Genomic DNA, 18,170 nt, shown 5'->3' on the forward strand with positions numbered 1-18,170 from the left:
CCCTATATAAGTCGCCGTGCGCCCGGTCCCCATCATTGTGAGCGGAGGGAGCGACGAGGCAACATCTGAAGAGAAGAAGAGAAGAACAGAAGACGGCAGCAGCAGCGGCGGCAGCGGTGGCAACAGAAGACCGGGCCACCGCCCGTAAAAGAGCTAGAAGAAGGCGCGGTGGCCCAGCAGCCGGGCTCCTCTGCTAGTAAAAGAGCTAGAAGAAGATAGTGGAGGAGTCCGGTGAGAAGACCCCCGAAGACGGAAGACCCCCGGAGCTGTGCAATAAACTATTTTAACCCTTGTGTGTTGTGTTTTTTTTTACTTTTTTTTACAGGTGAATGGGTAGGGGTACATTGTACCCCATACTCATTCACATAGGGTGGGGGGACGGGATCCGGGGGCCCCCTTATTAAAGGGGGCTCCTGGATTCCGATAAGCCCCCCGACAACCAACGGCCAGGGTTGTCAGGAAGAGGCCCTTGTCCTCATCAACATGGGGACAAGGTGCTTTGGGGTGGGGGGGGGCGTGCGGCCCCCCTTCCCCAAGGCACCCCCCCATGTTGAGGGCACGCGGCCTGGTACGGCTCAGGAAGGGGGGGCCACTCGCTTGTCCCCCCCTTTCCTGGCCAGCCAGGTAGCGTGCTCGGACAAGGGTCTGATGTGGACCTGGGGGGGACCCCCACGCCGATTTTTTTTTTCGGAGTTGGGGTTCCCCTTTAAGTCCATACCAGGTGGCGGGGCCAGTGATGTCTCCTTCGCGGGCCCCACCTACCTGGAGATGCGCTCAAAATGAGCGGACTTTCCTCCGTGTGTGTGGGCGAGTCCATTCATTTCAAAAGTACGGCGGATAGTACGACGGACTTAGTACGCCGTATTAGTCCGCTGAAAAAGTGCCGTGTGTGGGCAAGTAGCCCGTTCGGAAAGTCCGCCGGACTAAGTCTGCCGGATAGACGGCTACGTGTGTACGCGGCATTAGAGGCACCTCTCTTTTATACTCAGTTGTTATGACGCTACTATATTAAGACATTGCTTATTAATCAAGTCAAAATTTATAGAGAAATTTTGCTGGTCTTGCGAAACGCTCAATCCAAATTACTTTCAATCCAAGGTTTTACTTTATGTGAATTTATTACGGCAACTAACACTTTTCTGTTTAGTATCACTTTAAGATTTGTTTGTGAATAAACATATTATTTTATCTGTTAACAATCTCTCCTCTTTTTTGTTTTAGGTCATATGAAATGTATTTCTGTACATGACTTTTACAAGGCTCTTCAATTTGACGGATGGGAGCAACATCTTCAACAGTAATACTGGCTGTATTTTCTTAGGCGTGTAGAAAGCAGTAGCTCATCTGTATTTCTGTAAGAACCAAAGGTTGGTCTTTGTTATATATTGTTTTGTGTCTCCCTCCACTCATGCTGGAGGCAGAGCTCTGCTTTTGCTAGAGAATATGTAGGAAGGACATGTAAACATGACCTATGTCTAATGTCGATTTTTTTATATTTGTAGTTATGTCTTTCTCTCCTTTGCTCTAATGTTAAGAGTCAGGACAGGAGCCAGGGACAGGAAAAACTGGAGCGTTTTGTTGTTGTTTTGAAGTGGGATATGGTTAGAACCACTGCCAAGAATTTTTCGCTACTTGCGTTGCGGGAGACAGAAAATAATAAAAACATGTTTTTAGTAGAGTGGGGATGGGTTTGAGCAGCCATCAGTCTCAAACTTTATACTCAGGGAGGAACACCTAAAATAATTTTAAAGATCTTGGCTAAAGCCAATTCATTGGGGGGACCACTGGGAAAAATGCATCTTATATTGGTGGTCAGTGGAAGAAAAAAGCTTTGGCTGCTATACTCACCTTCAGTTCCTTACAGGCTCACATACTCACGATCTAGCATCTGTCTTTGATGGGGTTGAATGACCCTCAGCATCATTTAATCCTCTTTCTGTAAGCCCAGGGTGTGAAGGCCCTGCTACTCACTATTGTCTAAAGCCCCATACACACTATTAGATTTTCTGCAGATTTTTGTCTTCTGATTTACCAAAGCCATGTAGTGTAAGGTCCTGCCTGATTGCATAGAAATTGAAATTCTTAAGGTTTGACCTCATATTATATGGTTTTGGTAAATCTGAAGACAAAAATCTGCCGAAAATCTAATAGTGTGTATGGGGCATAAGGCTGGTCATTGGCAGTCAGTGAAAGTAATGCCCCTCCCCATTACAGTGTTAGTCAGAATGGTCACCTTACAGGAAGCATAAAAGATCATTGTCGTGCCACTGGCTCTCCCACTCTAGAACTATGGTGGCATCATCAAACAGGAGGTCAATAAGCCACAGCTCAAGGAACAGCCAGAAACCTCTGCCAAAAAACAAGTCGAGGAAGGCAGGGTTAGAGCATTACTTGGCTGTTATTGTTTTCTGTGCTCTTGTTGGGAAAACCTTTCTTTGTAGGAATGACCAAAGTAATTTAAAATCAATTATGCTAATTGAGCTACTTTTGTATTTTGTATTTGATCCTTATTTGTGTTCTGTCACTCTTATTTTACGTTTTTTTACTTGGCATAAGGTATGGTCCAGGTTAGTTAAAGGGAGTTAATGTTACTATCATATACCAGCTGCTCTAAATGTAAAGCTTTGCTAAAAAGATACAGTTGTGAGTCCACAGCACCAGTTAAAAAACAAAAAACAAAAACAACTTTGGCTGTTACTACTCACCTTTATTTCCTTACAGACTCATCTACTCACTGATCTAGCATCAGTCTTCGTTGGGGTTGACCCCCACCATCATTTAATACTCTTTTTATAAGCTCAGGGTGTGAAGGCCCTGCTACTCACTATTGTCTAAGCCCTTGTACACACGGTCAGACATTCCGACAGCAAAATCTGATGATTTTGTCCGAAACTGGTGTTGCATACACACAGTCGGACAAAGTTGTCGGAAAATCCGATCGTACGTAACGTGATGATGTTAATTCGTTAGGACGGGACTACGTTCAGTAGCTAGTAGCTAGTAGCCAATAGCTTTGGTCTAGGAATTTGATCTGAGCATGCGTGGCACTTTGTCAGATCGGATCATATTGTCGGAAAGTTTTATAGCCCAGCTCTAAAACTTTGTCCGTTGGATATTCCGATGGAAACAGTCTGATGGAGCCCACACACAGTCAGATTATCCGACAACACGGTCCGATCGGACATTTTCCGTCGAAATGTCTGACCATGTGTACAAGGGCTAAGGCTGGTCATACATTATACAATTTCCTTTAGATTTACCAAAACCATATAATATGGGGTCAAACCTAAACACTTTCAATTTGTATGCAGTCAGGCAGGCCCTTACACTACACGGTTGAAGAAAGAAAATTGTTTAATGTATGGCCGGCTTAAAAGAGAAGTATGTTTTGTAGTTTTTATTGGCCAATCATACTTACCTAGGTGGGATGCACCATCAGTCTGATGCTGCATCTGTCCCCCGCCACATATTCACTGAGAACTGAGCCACTGAACACTGCTGAGAGCTGCTGCCTGTCAATCAGCAGCTCTCCGCTCTGCTGCTTCACACTCACTGGATCGCTGAGCTGTGGAGGGGCAGGGAGCAGCCGCCTCAGCTGCTAGATGAGAGGCCAAGACTGCAATCAGTCCAGGCACCTGGCAGATCCAGACTTTGGAAATCGGGATGAGGCGGTGCCTGGACTGATCTTGGTGATGTCAGCAGAGAGTGGACTTGAGACCGCTCTCTGATAAAAAAAAAATAGGTCACAGGAATGCAAAAATCATTGTACTTATGGGACCCTTAGTAGAAGGCCAGCCAAACGAGCTCATGCTGGACTTTTCCTTTAACACCATATCATGTAAATTTGTACAATTCATGCAATTCAGGCAATGTAAATGTAATTTGTGTTGGCTGCACATTAACTTATACAGAAAACACACTATATATATATATATATATATATATATATATATATATATATATATATATATATATATATATATATATATATATTGTAAGATTGGGGTGATCAGACTCAAGAGGTAGGTGCGTTTCCAGAGAGTACGCCAGTCTAAGGCCGCGTACACACGGGCGGACTGTTCGCCCAACTTTGTCCGCTGAACAGTGTTTGGGCGGACAGTCCGCTCGTGTGTGGGCTTTCAGCGGACAGTTTCAGCGGACAGTTTGACGAACAAGGTTTTTCGGAATTTCCGAAAAACTGTCCGCTGAAACCTTGTTTCAGCGAACAGTCCGCTCGTGTGTAGGCTTGTTCGTCAAACTAAGTTCCGCGCATGCTCAGAAAGGATTTACACGCCGAAAGTTATAATGCAGTGTATAGGACGTCGTATTTTTCGTCCCGTCGTACGTGCCGTTCACGTCATCGCGCACGGTTTCAGCAAACTGTTCGTCCGTCGTGTGTGGCCATGTCCGTCCATGCTAATTTTGAGCGGACTGTTTGCCGAAACTGTTTGACGGACAAAGTTGGGCGAACAGTCCCCGCGTGTGTACGCGGCCTAACACTGTATTTTAAGGGCGTGGTAACCCACAAATGGGATTCTTCCACATAACATGAATTAACGAAAATACCAAGCTACCTTACATGTTAGCAGCATGGCTGTTCTTCTTACTAGTCCTTTGACTGTGTCGTTTAGCTCTCTCAGAACACTTGGCTCTCTAGCCTTAAGTCGCAGTGCCCTGCTGCATGGCCCACCTCTGGCCACCCCTGATAGGAGCTGACCTGACTCCTGGCTTCTGGCTGTGCCCTCTGACCCCTTGATGAGACCTCTGTCTTGTAGCTTCTGGCTGGGGCCCCCTGACCCTGGGTGAGACCTTCCGTCTCCAAGGTGGAAGCTGTCTCCAAAATGAGAGCCTTGAAAAATTCTCAGAGCTGACTATATAATGACCCTGTGCACCTGTGTAGCGAGCCAGGTTGCAGGCCTCTAGTAAAACCTGGACCCAGGATTGCATGTTACAGAATCTGGAGAGATGCTAGTTCTGAACCTTGCAATAACCCATAATGAAACTCCTGGGTCACCTTTTCCTATAAACTTATAGTGACAGAGCCTCTCTCTGTCACGATATATATATATATATATGTCAACATTTTTTAGCTACTTAAAAGGCATACACACTGCTGAAATTGTACTGCTGTCATAAATTATTTGTTTTGCTGATTTACATTTTTCAGCAGATTATTAATTGTATATGCAAGTTATCTTTTTTATTTGTTGATACATTTTCATTAGGACAAGCACCTTGCAATTATACAGTACTTATGCCACTACGAAAACTTATAGCGGCTTGGCTGACATACTATTGCTTCACACGTTAGTGAATCACTAATTCAGACTTTGCAGTTGGTGAAGTTAAGTCATATGGCTATGGCTTATCCAAAAGATCAGCAATCGTCTAAAATGCTAGCATTGAAAGAAGAGGTTTTTTTGCAGCACACTTGCTATAAAACAAAATTCCAGTGTACAGTTTGCATATAATATACTATGGTGATATTTACTTAAAGCGTAACTTCACCTGAAAAGGGAAGTTCCACCTTTTTTAATCCTTCTCTTCTAATATTTTTTGGAGATTTTGTTTTATAGGGAGCAGGTACCTTTCTAGTATTTTTTGCAGGTGCTTGCTCCCACTTCCACTCAATTGCCTAGGCTATCCGGGTGGATGTCCAGCTCTTCCTTTCCCTGCCCACCACCTCTTGAGACACGTCACAGGTCCCAGGAGGCTGCAGGTCCATTTACAAAGTGCAGCACCATGTGAAGTCGCAGGAAGTCACAGTCAACTTCCCACATACAAGATAGTGATGCTGGGGACCAGGACCTGAAGAACTTCCTGGGTGAGGAAAGTCAGGATCCCTAGACTGGTAAGTATGTTTGTAGCTGCTCACCTTAAAAAAAAATTTTTTTGACTGTAGATCTTTTTTAAGCATAAAACTTCAGACAGGATCCCCGCTCGCCAAGACCATATCCTCAGAACCCTCTAGCTAATTGCTGCAGCAGTTTAAAAAACTTAAAAGTGGGAGGGTCCGTCTTCAGGTGTCCATGCGACTGCCTGAAGGTGTGGACACTTCCCATTGACTGTCAATTGGAGAGATTCATTCAGGTCTGAAAACTCCAGTGCTAACAGGGTGAGGGCGCAAAAAGATTGGTCAGTTTCTACCCCAGGCTGCAGCAGTGGATCACTGGTTTTCACTCCTGGTAGATATGACAGGTCAGCTGATGGTAGATTCAGCTGAGTAGTAGCAGAAATTGAGAAAGAGAACAAATTTATCTAGAGAACTTTTTCAGTATTAGCAGATGACCTCTTGGTGCATTGATATCTAGTTTTACTGAAGTCATCTATGTTGAGGTAGGAAACTAATATAGGGTAACAAAGTTATTTCCGTTTAATAATTTCTTATTTATAATGTTTTCTATTTATGGTTTTAAAGGGGTTTTGTACCTCTCTATAACATTATTAATCCCCTATTCAGATTCTAAATAGTTAATAATATTTGGCAGTTGTGATGGCTGTGTGCTTGTTTCCAATCATAGGATATAGCTGTCCACAAAGTTGTCTTCCAATGCCTGTCAAGACCTGCTGTGGCAGAGCAATAAAAAATTTTTTTTTATGGGTACAAGAGCTGTGACATACTGTACGGGTACAGCGCATACATGAGTAGGCTTGTTTTTTTTTAACCATATCTCTTTAAACCCCATTTGACACACTTAGGTCCCACCCACCCTTTCACTAAGGCATGCTACATACACAGCATTGTTACTTGCCCTGATGTGCCCAGAGTTGCCCCAAATCTTTTACAATCCAAGCAATGCCCCTATTACAGGTATGCTTGGTTTAACCAATTTTCTACAGTGACATTATCACTTTAAGAAGAACCATGGTCAATTTATATCTGATTTTACAGGTCAATGGAACACTTACTAGTTCCATTATTATATGTCTGTGCATTTGCTGCACTCCTTTACAATACCTTGAAAGCTTTTTCATAAACACAGAAGCAGATGTATAAGAAGTTAGCTGACATTCAGTGACAGTACTGAAATGAGTACACAGAATAACTGAAAAACAAGGTCTGAGTCATTGTAATCAGCTAGACATATAAACTATGATTGTAATGCTGTAAGCAAAGACTGTTTGGGTCTGTTGTTGAAGAAAAGAAGTGGTAATTCCTCCTGTAGTGCCAAGTGCTTTGGAGTCTGGTGTGGAAAATGTTTATAGCCCACTTTTTTATTGCAAACAATTGGAAGATCCCAGTTTAATAGTGTCAAAAGTGTGATGTGTGAAGCTCAGATTGTTTATCCAGTATAATACTTTAGATGGGTAACTTCCTATTGTTTAACGCTGTACAAACACACATACTATACACTGCAAGGTGAGTATTTACATTTTATCAGTTTATAATGTTCTTCTACAGTTAGCATTCTTACAACTGAATTGCATACATGTGTACACAGTACTTTTTTTCAGGTTCATTTGTACAATTTAAATTCCTACCAAAGTTACTAGAAGCACAGGAAAGGCATTTTTATCAACATCTTTTAATTAGGGATGAGCCCGATGTTTGAGTCGAACATAAGTTGGACTAGAACATCGGGTGTTCGCTGGTTCGCTGAATAGCGAACAATTTGGGGTGTTCGCGGCAAATTCAAAAGCCGCAGAACACCCTTTAAAAGTCTATGTGAGAAATCAAAAGTGCTAATTTTAAAGGCTTATATGCATGGTATTGTCATAAAAATTGTTTGGGGACCTGGGTCCTGCCCCAGGGGACATGTATCAATGCAACAAAAAGTTTTAAAAACTGATGTTTTTTCAGGAGCAGTGATTTAATTAATGTTTAAAGTGAAACAATAAAAGTGAAGTATTCCTTTAAATTTAGTACCTGGGGGATGTCTATAGTATGCCTGTAAAGTGGTGCATGTTTCTCTTGTTTAGAAAATTCAGAGAGCAAAATGACATTTCTAAAGGAAAAAGTGATTTAAAAGTACTCGCAGCTATAATGAATTGTTGGTCCCGGCAATACACATAAAAGTCATTGAAAAAAAGGGCATGATATTTCCCCACAGTCAATTACCAGACCCTTTGGGTCTGGTATGAATATTAAGGGGAACCCTGAACCAAAATTGTAAAAAAACAAGGTGTTTTTGGGGGTATCCCAAAGTACCCTCCCCATGTTGAGGGCATGTGGCCTGGTACGGTTCAGGAGGGGGGGGCGCTCTCTCATCCCTCTCTTTTCCTGTGGCCTGCCAGGTTGCGTGCTCAGATAAGGGTCTGGTATGGATTTTTGGGGGGACCCCCACACCATTCTTTTTTTAATTTTGGCATGGGTTTCCCCTTAAAATCCATACCAGACCTGAAGGATCTGGTGTGGATTTTGAGGGGGACCCCCACATCGTTTTTTTTTTTACATTTTGGTGCAAGGTTCCCCTTAATATCCATACCAGACCTGAAGGACCAGGTATGGAATTTGGGGGGACCCCCACGCAATTTTATTTTTACATTTTTGTTCCCCTTAATATTCATACCAGACCACTGTTTTTAAAACTTTTTTTGCATTGATACATGTCCCCTGGGGCAGGACCCAGGTCCCAAACACTTTTTATGACAATAACTTGCATATAAGCCTTTAAAATTAGCACTTTTGATTTTTTATGTTCTTGTCCCATAGAATTTCCATAGCACCAGGGAGTGTTCTGCTCATCCCTACTTATCATGATGTAGATCAGTCTTTTTCAACCCGTTTTAACCTCAGAGAAATCCTTAAAAAAAAATTCATGTGAATTTATGTACAGCTCATGGTATGTTCGCAATCAGAGAGTTGTACACATAATAATGAATACAAGGAAAAAATATTAAAATTCACCTTTATAATGGGAAACTTAGGCTTATTTTTTTGCAGCACAAATACTTATGTATTGCTGGAAGATAAAAAAATGTTTTAAATCCCCTAGGGAATTTTAATGGGGTCATACGCAGCAATAACAACTGACACGCATTCTAATTACTCTCCACTGTATCCAAAAAGCTGAAAAAAAAAAGTTGTGCCTTTAGTTATGCTTTAAGTCTATACAAAAGTTGCTGAGCAGCGTTATTGGGTCCTTGGCTCTGCCTCCCATCACCAATACCCAATAACAGTAAACAATTGAGGCAAAATTCTGACTGACAATGCAGGAGGAGATGGGGCTTGACAAGCAATACACACACAGAGCCTGCACAACTCCCACCCCTCCTTCTCCTAAGGTATCAGAAACATGCAGCTCTTCTGTGAAGTCCTCTGCCTCATTTCTTCTATGCTAAGTGCACTCTGAAAGTCTCCTACACACAGCTTTGTGAATGATTTTGGCTGGAGTGGATCTTTCATTCACAAAAACACAAGCTAACAACAGTACAAACTAGGTACTACACGTGTATGAAAGAGACTAGTGCAGTAGCACATGTGCGCTTTTGTCAGCTTTTTTTTTTTGTAAATGGAAGCATTCAACTCCAGGTGCAATTATTCACAAAAACACAAGCTGACAATTTCCAATCTCTCTCTGCCCTATATTAGAAGGAGCAGGTCCGGGCTCAGTCTGCACTAAGAAGTACTTGAGCATTTCCAGACAAGAGCATTTTCATACACTACAATTTTAGGTGAACATTCGGATATGTAAGAACAATGCTGCATTTAGGATATTTTTAGAAGTCACCTAAGCACAGTGCCCCAATGTGAACAGTCCCTGTGAGAGATGAGAAGATGCTGGAGAATATAGAGGGGGTAGGGGCACAGTGCTGGTTGTAACTCCCCCATTGGAAAACACATATTTTGGGCTTTGAGGGTTTGGAGCTACAGCCAGCACCAACAGATATAAAAAATTTGAATGGGCAGAACTGCAATATGCACAGAGTCCCCTGGGTATTTTTTTTTTATCTTCTTTATTAATTTATCTTCAAAAAAATTAAGCATGCTAGCAACAAACAGGACATGATTTCCTGATACTTGAACAGTAATGAGTCTTTTGACTCCTCTTAGAATTGTATTCACACACTGAAGAATTATCTCCAGCCAAAAGGTTTTATTTTTTTTAAAGTTTGGATATATAAGAGTAAAAACTTTGGTTATGTTTTTATTGGTGTTGTTGATCCCTTTTCCTGTCCAGTAGGTGACAGCAGGATAAGTAGTGAGAGAATTGTTACCAGGGTAGCTGAAAACAGATTAAAACCTGATAAAGGTTCTAACTTTTCCTTGTTTTACTAATAAAAAATGTTTTGTAGATATTTGTGGACGAATTGCACAGGTTTCCAATCACTATCCCCAGTGAATCGCATCCCCTGTGCAGAAGTAGTCCCACAAAATCTGAAAGAGTGTTGATCCCTTCTTCACATTGTCAAAAACTTAAAGCTGTTTTTAAAGTGGTTGTAAACCAGCACATATGCCCGGGAAAGTCAACAGTCTCAAATGATACAGAGAGATAAAATGAATCCTCCCAGATCGTTTTTATTTGTTTACCTGCAGTCTTCTTATCCCTACACTCCTTCAAAAGGGCAAAAAAGTGTTAAATTCTTTCTTCATCTGTCAGAAGCACAGAGGAGGGATAGAGAGGCTACAGTTACAGTGTGTGAGAGCTGATTGGAGGAAAGGAACACACCCCCCCCTCCACACAACAGAAGAACGGTGATCTGAATAGACAAGCTTCATGCTGAGCTCTCATGTAACGTAAAACTTCTCAGAAGTGACTCATGCTGATAACAGAGGAATGAAGCACGAGAGAGAAACAACACTTAGAGCTATATATGTGCTTTGCTCAGATTCCTTGACTGAGGTTTACAACCACCCAACACATGTAGTCAAAAATGTCTCATGTGACCAGAAGAGGGAATCAAAGTAAGCAAAACATAAAAAATTTTAAAATTATGAGGCTTAATGCTACCCCTTCCCCCTATCCCCGCTGCCCTATGCACTGATTGATATAATGGTAAATATAGCACTGCTCGTATTTAATGTACTAAATTGCTCAAATTATATGAAACTATACAGCCACATTTTCAAATTGTACAGAGACATTTCAAGTTACCGTAATTGTTTTTCTTTTATTATTATTTTGTTCATAATCTTGTAATATAAACACACATTTATCACAAAGTATTTGTGTTGATGTCTTCTATAAATGTGTATTTTATGCTGTATGTCCTTAAAAAATTAGTCAGTATAAGATAGCTAGGGAAGTAAAAACAGATTCCAGTATCAAATCTTATTCTCATATACTTACTGTTTTTTCCCCTTGCTATTAGCATTGTGTTACCATTTTAAGCCCAGGATTACTCTTATATTAAATTTCCTCCCTGTAACTTTGATGGGACAAATTTAGTCATAAAGAGAAGGTGTAAACCAATTATACAAAAGCCTTCAGCAACAGACAAGGCATCTTTTAACGTTTCTGGAATTCCATTATGCAATGCCATTCCTTTCCATCATTTGCTAAAATTCTGCTACATCGTTTGCTGCAAGTGATTTCTTCTTAACATACTCTTTTTTTTTTTTTTTTTTTACACGTCTCTTTCTTCACAATTGTTATAGTTGCCAATTTCTGCAATACTCATTGGAGCATTTTGCATAGATTTTTTGTTTTATTCCGTTTATCATACTTATTTTCTTAAGAGAACATTGAGTTCTCTTCACTGGTTTGGCTTAAATGAACACAAATCTTCCCATTAGGATGCTTGTAGGAAGTTTCACTAATCATAGACGTGGTAATGAATCATGTCGCATACTCCATTTAGGCTGCTCGAAGAGAACTTTGCTTTTTTACTTATACTAGAACTGAATGTAGCAGATGTATGGTAACTGGAAACTGTTTTGTCTTTCAAACTTGTCACTATAGACCTTGAAATGTTGCTATTAGCACAGTTCACAAAAATGGTAGTGTGACTCTGAAGCATAACAGTTATGGCTAATTAGTGCAGAGACTGTAGAATTTTCCTTAGAATATTGCTACTGGACCGACATGATCCTTGTTTATGGTTGCAGTTCAGGAAAAACAATTCTTTAGTAAGCATTGAGACCTTTACATTTTATACTTTTTATTTTGCTAATGTATTTCACAACGTAGTTTGTGACAGTCATAAGCAAAGCATCCTAAAGGTAATGCAACCTATTTGGGTTGGATCTTTCTTCTCCACTCTTGAACATCTGTAATCCATTAGAACATTCCTTGATATAACGTATTTAGAACTTTGGGAACACCATCTGCATGTCAGGTATATTCAGCACTACCAACTGTAAGTTCCTTTATGAACCCCACAGAGAGACAGGCTTTGTGCAAATTTACTCAAAATACCTAGATGCTGGTGTAAGCACAAAGGTAGCTGGACAAGTGATCTGCAGCCAGGGGGAGGCCCTCCATTGGAAGAACCGGGTTGTGGGCAGTAGGGATTAGCCAAAGACACCCCGGTTCGGTTCGCGGCAGAACATGCGAACAGGCAACAAATTTGTTTGAACGCTCGAACACCGTTAAAGTCAATCGTGAAAAATCAAAAGTGCTAATTTTAAGGGTTAATATGCAAGTTATTTTCATAAAAAGTGTTTGGGGACCTGGGTCCTACCCCAGGGTAATTGTATCAATGCAAAAAAAAAAAGTTTTATAAAATGTCCGTTTTTCGGGAGCAGTGATTTTAATAATGCTTAAAGTGAAACAATAAAAGTGAAATATTCCTTTACATTTCATACCTGGGGGTGTCTATAGTATCCTGTAAAGTGGCGCATGTTTCCCGTGTTTACAACAGTCCCTGCACAAAATGACATTTCTCAAGGAAAAAAAGTCATTTAAAACTACTCACGGCTATAATGAATTGTCTATGGGAGAAATCAAAAGTGCTAATTTTAAAGGCTTATATGCATGGTATCGTCATAAAAAGTGTTTGGGGACCTGAGTCCTGCCCCAGGGGACATCAATGCAAAAATAAGTTTTAAAAATGGTCATTTTTTCGGGAGCAGTGATTTTAATAATGCTTAAAGTGAAACAATAAAAGTAAAATATTCCTTTCAATTTCGTACCTGGGGGTGTCTATAGTATGCCTGTAAAGTGGCACATTTTTCCTGCATTTAGAACAGTCTCTGCACAAAATGACATTTCTAAAGGAAAAAAAGTAATTTAACTACTCACGGCTAAAATGAATTGTCGTGTCTCGGCAATACAGATAAAGTCATTGAAAAAAATGGCCCCACGAACCAAAACAAATAAAAAATTCAGGCCCTTCAGGTCTGGTATGGATATTAAGGGGAACCCTGCGCCAATTTTTGGTTTTAAAATAACGTAGGGGTCCCTCTCAAGGGGTCTGGTATGGATTTTAGGGGAACCCCATGCCATAATTGAAAAAAAATGGCGTGGAGATCCTCCCAAAAATCTATACCAGACCTTTATCCGAGCATGCAACCTGGCAGGCTGCAGGAAAAGAGGGGGGACTAGAGAGCACCCCCCTCCTGAACCATACCAGGGCACATGCCCTCAACATGGGGAGAGTGCTTTGGGGTAGCCCCACAAGGACCTCATCCCCACAACCTTTGCCCGGTGGTTGTGGGGGTCTGCAAGCGGGGGGCTATCTGAATCTGGAAGCCCCCTTTCACAAGGGACCCGCAGATTAAATTACTTTTTTTCCTTTAGAAATGTCATTTTTTGCAGGGACTGTTTTAAACATGGGAAACATTTGCCACTTTACGGGCATACTATAGACACCCCCCAGGTACGAAATTTAAAAGAATATTTCACCTTTATTGTTTCACTTTAAGCATTATTAAAATCACTGCTCCCGAAAAAACGTACATTTAAAAAAAAAATTTGCATTGATGCATGTCCCCTGGGATAGGACCCGGGTCCCCAAATACTTTTTATGACAATACCAAGCATATAAGCCTTTAAAATTAGCACTTTTGATTTCTCCCATAGACAATTCATTATAGCCATGAGTAGTTTTAAATTAAGTTTTTTTCTTTAGAAATGTCATTTTGTGCAGGGACTGTTCTAAACACGGGAGAAATGCGCCACTGTGCAGGCATACTATAGACACCCCCCAGGTACGAAATGTAAAGGAATATTTCACTTTTATTGTTTCACTTTAAGCATTATTAAAATCACTGCTCCCGAAAAAACTGATGTTTTTTAAAAAATTTTTGCATTGATACATGTCCCCTGGGGCAGGACCCAGATCCCCAAACACTTTTTATGACAATAACAAGCATATAAGCCTTTAAAATTAGCACTTTTGATTTCTCCTTAAAGGGTTTTCCATGGCTTTTGAATTTGCCGCAAACACCCCAAATTGTTCCCTATTTGGTGAACGGCGAACACCCGAACGTAACATCAGGCTCACCCCTAGTGGGCAGCCAGGCCAGAGCCTAATTGCACACAGCTTCTCAGCTACTGAGTTTTCTAAGTCCCTACCTAGACTTCATTGAGAGGGATGCTGTTTATGAGGGTAATTGCAAGTAGCCCTGTTCTGAACTGAACTGAACCAAAGTATTCATTCTTTACACGATAGAATGTTGTAGACGCTATGCTATGTATTCAGCTATGTGTGTGCTGCTTTCATAATCAGACTCTACAGTGCATGAATGTTTGTTGCTATCCTGATCCTGTTTTTCCATTATTCTGCAGTGTATGCTAGTTTATTTCTATCCTGAACTTGTTTTGCATTATTATTTCTAACTTTGCACCTGTTTAGTAAACTGCAAGTTACAGTTACCCCCTGTCTCATCATTCAACTGATTATCTATTCTGTTAAGGTTATGTGAAGTTTTTACTTGCAGCCCATGTGAGTGTTTTCTGTTTACATAAAAACCCATTATTAAGAAGCTCTCTGCGAAATTCATAAAGAGTCTCATAGGTATTAAAAATTTGTATAGCAATAGAGCAACAAATGATGCAATTTGTCACAGATCCATGTCAGCAAGGTGCACATTTATCTGTCACTGAATTGTTCTTGAAGAATTTTGTGCGAGACAGAATTTTTCCTGAGAAACAATTCTTACATGTTCGACACAATTTATTCCAACATTTTTTTTAAATTAGAAATAAACTTTATATTGGGTCAAAACTTAAAAGGTTTTGACCCAATATAAAAAAAACAAGACTCAAAGAAGAGCAGCATACTCTTCCATCATGGATTACAACATTACATGAAAGTAAATCTATTACAATAGATAGAATCTGCAAACATCAATGTGCTAAAAGTTAGTGTCAATTCAACTGCGCAAGATATATATCCAAAGTTCTGCATATAATTTTGGGGGAGTCTCGCTCTCCACTGTGCCAGGAAGCAGGAGGAAGAGTATGCACAAAGGAAAGGATACGAACTAGAAAAAAGAAGGCAAAAAAAGAAAAAGAAAAAATTACAGGGGAGGTAAAAGGGTTGGTTAGGAGAACCCCACTACATCTGATCTAAACTTACCTACAGCTTATTGAAATTAAGGCAAAGAAAAGGCTAAAGATAGGAGGAATTTGAGCATTTAAAAATGGTGCTCCAACAAACTGTCCCTGTCTTTAATGTAGGGGGGTATTATCTCCCCCATTCTCATATTGTTGTTGAGCTCATCAACACATCCCATGATCTGTGGGATTTGGGGAGTCCTCCAATATTTAGGGATTAATGTTTTTGCTGCAGAAAGAAAAAAGAGCAGGAGACTTCTTTGTTTCTATTGGGGAACCTGGAAACATATAGAGGAATGCTAAATCAGGGGATTCTGGCCAGTTCGTGCCCTCAGTTTGATTACAGAAGCCAAAGAGCTTCTGTAATCTTTAACAAGGTGACCCCCAGATCCCACCCCCCCATGTGAATGAGTATGGGGTACATTGTACCCCTAGCCATTCACCAAAAAAAAAAAGAAGTGTAGTGTTACAAAAACACAAGAGATGGTTTTTGACAAGTCCTTTATTAAAAATGCTGTCTTCTTCCTCCGGTCTTCTCCCTCCGGTGTTTCTACTCCCTCTTCTCTCTCCCATGGGTTCTTTTCCTTACGCCAGTGATGGCGAACCTTTTTGAACCCGAGTGCCCAAACCGCGACGCAAAACCAACTTATTTCTTTCAAAGTGCCAACACAGAATTAAACCTGCCAGCTTTGAATGAGCCCTAAGGGACCAAAAAGAATGCAGAATGCACTGTGCAACATACACTGACCTACCTGACCATTGCATTCACCTACATGACACATGCACTCACCTACATGACCATTACACTCACCTACATGACCATTACACTCACCTAAATAACACATGCACTCACCTACATGACACATGCACTCACCTACATGACACATGCACTCACCTACATGACACATGCACTCACCTACATGACACATGCACTCACCTACATGACCATTACACTCACCTACTGTACATGACACATGCTTCCTGCACTACTAACATGCCCCCACACAGTACAATGTAAATCGGAGGATCCACCCTCCTCCTTACCTTTCTATTGCCTCATCGTCCAGCTCTCCCCAGACAGCATTGAAGGAATCCCCGACATCCGGCCATTCCTCGATATCCCTGGATGCCAGCTAGCAGCCATTGCACCTCTCCCCATGGAAAATCAGCTCCCAGCACCGCCCCTCCCCCTTCTCTTTTTCACAGGCTGCACTAGGACAGACTGAACCAAAGTCGTCCTGGAGCAGGGGGAGCTGACATAGGGTACCTGCAAAAAGGAATCCCTGAATGCCTTACCAGAAGTGTAGGGGTCCGGGGGAGGCAATAAGCTGCTGAACAGAGTCTGGATGGTGGAGAAAGAAGAATTTTACACTTAAATGACACACAAGGAATAAGATGACTGGCTGTCCACTCCCCTGCCGATGTCACTAGCAATGAAGCAAGGAAGAGAGCCGGCTCCTCCCTGCCTGCAACGTCAGTGCAAGTGACTGACTGGCTGGGGGATTCCCCTGGCGTGCCGACAGGGAGGGCTTGACGTGCCAGCTGTGGCACGCGTGCCATAGGTTCGCCATCACTGCCTTACGCTGTCTTCTCCCTCCATTGTTTCTTTTCCCTCTTCTCTCTCCACTTTTTTCTTCTCTCTCGTCTCTCATCAGTGATATCGTCTTCATCCACTGCCGCTACTCGCTAAAAAGAAAAAAGGTCTTCCTCCGACGCTGGCTGCCTCCATTGTGTCCGCTCCCGCTGTCTGCCATTCCTAATATAGCCGTGGGGGCGTGGCCATCATGTGATGTCATCTGGAGATCTAACCTTGTGATGTCACTTAACGAACACAAGGGGTGGGGTCTCTGGGTGACCTCACTAGGTGGTCACACCCAATAGCTGTATTAGAAATGGCAGACAATGGGAGCTGACCCAACGGAAACAGCCAGCATTGGAGGAAGACCGTGTATTTTATTTTTAGCAGGCAGCGACCACAGATGAAGACATCACCAGAGGGAAAAGAGGGAGAAGAAACCAGCAAGTAGAGAGAAGAGGGAGAAGAAACACCGGAGGAAGAAGAAACAACCCAGAGAAAGAAGAGGGAGAAGAAACACCGGAGGGAGAAGACTGGAGGAAGAAGACACAGATTTTAATTAACCACTTAAGCCCGGACCATTTTGCTGGCCAAAGACCAGAGCACTTTTTGTGATTCAGCACTGCGTCACTTTAACTGAAAATTGCACGGTTTTGCGTAGTGGCTCCCAAATAAAATTGATGTCTTTTTTTCTTCACAAATAGAGCTTTCTTTTGGTGGTATTTGATCACCTCTGCGGTTTTTATTTTTTGTGCTATAAACAAAAAAAGAGAGACAATTTTGAAAAAAATGCATTATCTTATACTTTTTGCTATAATAAATATCCCCAAAAAATATATAAAAAACATTTTTTTTCCTCAGTTTAGGCCGATACATATTCTTCAACATATTTTTGGTAAAAAAAATCACAATAAGCGTTTATTGATTGGTTTGCGCAAAAGTGATAGCATCTACAAAATAGGTAGATAGATTTATGCAATTTTTATTAATATATATTTTTTTTTTACTAGTAATGGTGGCGATCAGCGATTTTTATCGTGACTGCGACATTATGGCAGATACATAGGACAATTTTGAAAATTTTTTGGACCATTGGCATTAGTACAGCGATCAATGCTATAAAATTGCATTGATTACTGAAAAAATGTCACTGGAAGTGATGTGGAGAGTGTTTCTGACTATTGGGGGGATGGGCTAGCAGTGACACGACA

General features: G+C 41.3%; 1 protein-coding gene across 5 annotated transcripts in view; it reads left to right on the top strand.

The window, feature by feature from the left end:
- Window positions 1–18,170, top strand: part of BMPR1B (bone morphogenetic protein receptor type 1B) — a 677,368-nt gene that overhangs the window by 283,886 nt on the left and 375,312 nt on the right. For all 5 annotated transcript variants that reach the window (XM_077476573.1, XM_077476572.1, XM_077476577.1 and 2 more), the window contains one exon: window positions 1,222–1,367. The gene's annotated coding sequence lies outside the window, so the exon portion shown is untranslated. The remainder of the gene's footprint in view (window positions 1–1,221; window positions 1,368–18,170) is intronic.

Source organism: Lithobates pipiens, unplaced genomic scaffold (genome assembly GCF_037356315.1).
Source record: "Lithobates pipiens isolate NorthernLeopardFrog02 unplaced genomic scaffold, aLitPip1_a1.2 Scaffold_13, whole genome shotgun sequence".
NCBI classification, from domain to species: domain Eukaryota; kingdom Metazoa; phylum Chordata; class Amphibia; order Anura; family Ranidae; genus Lithobates; species Lithobates pipiens.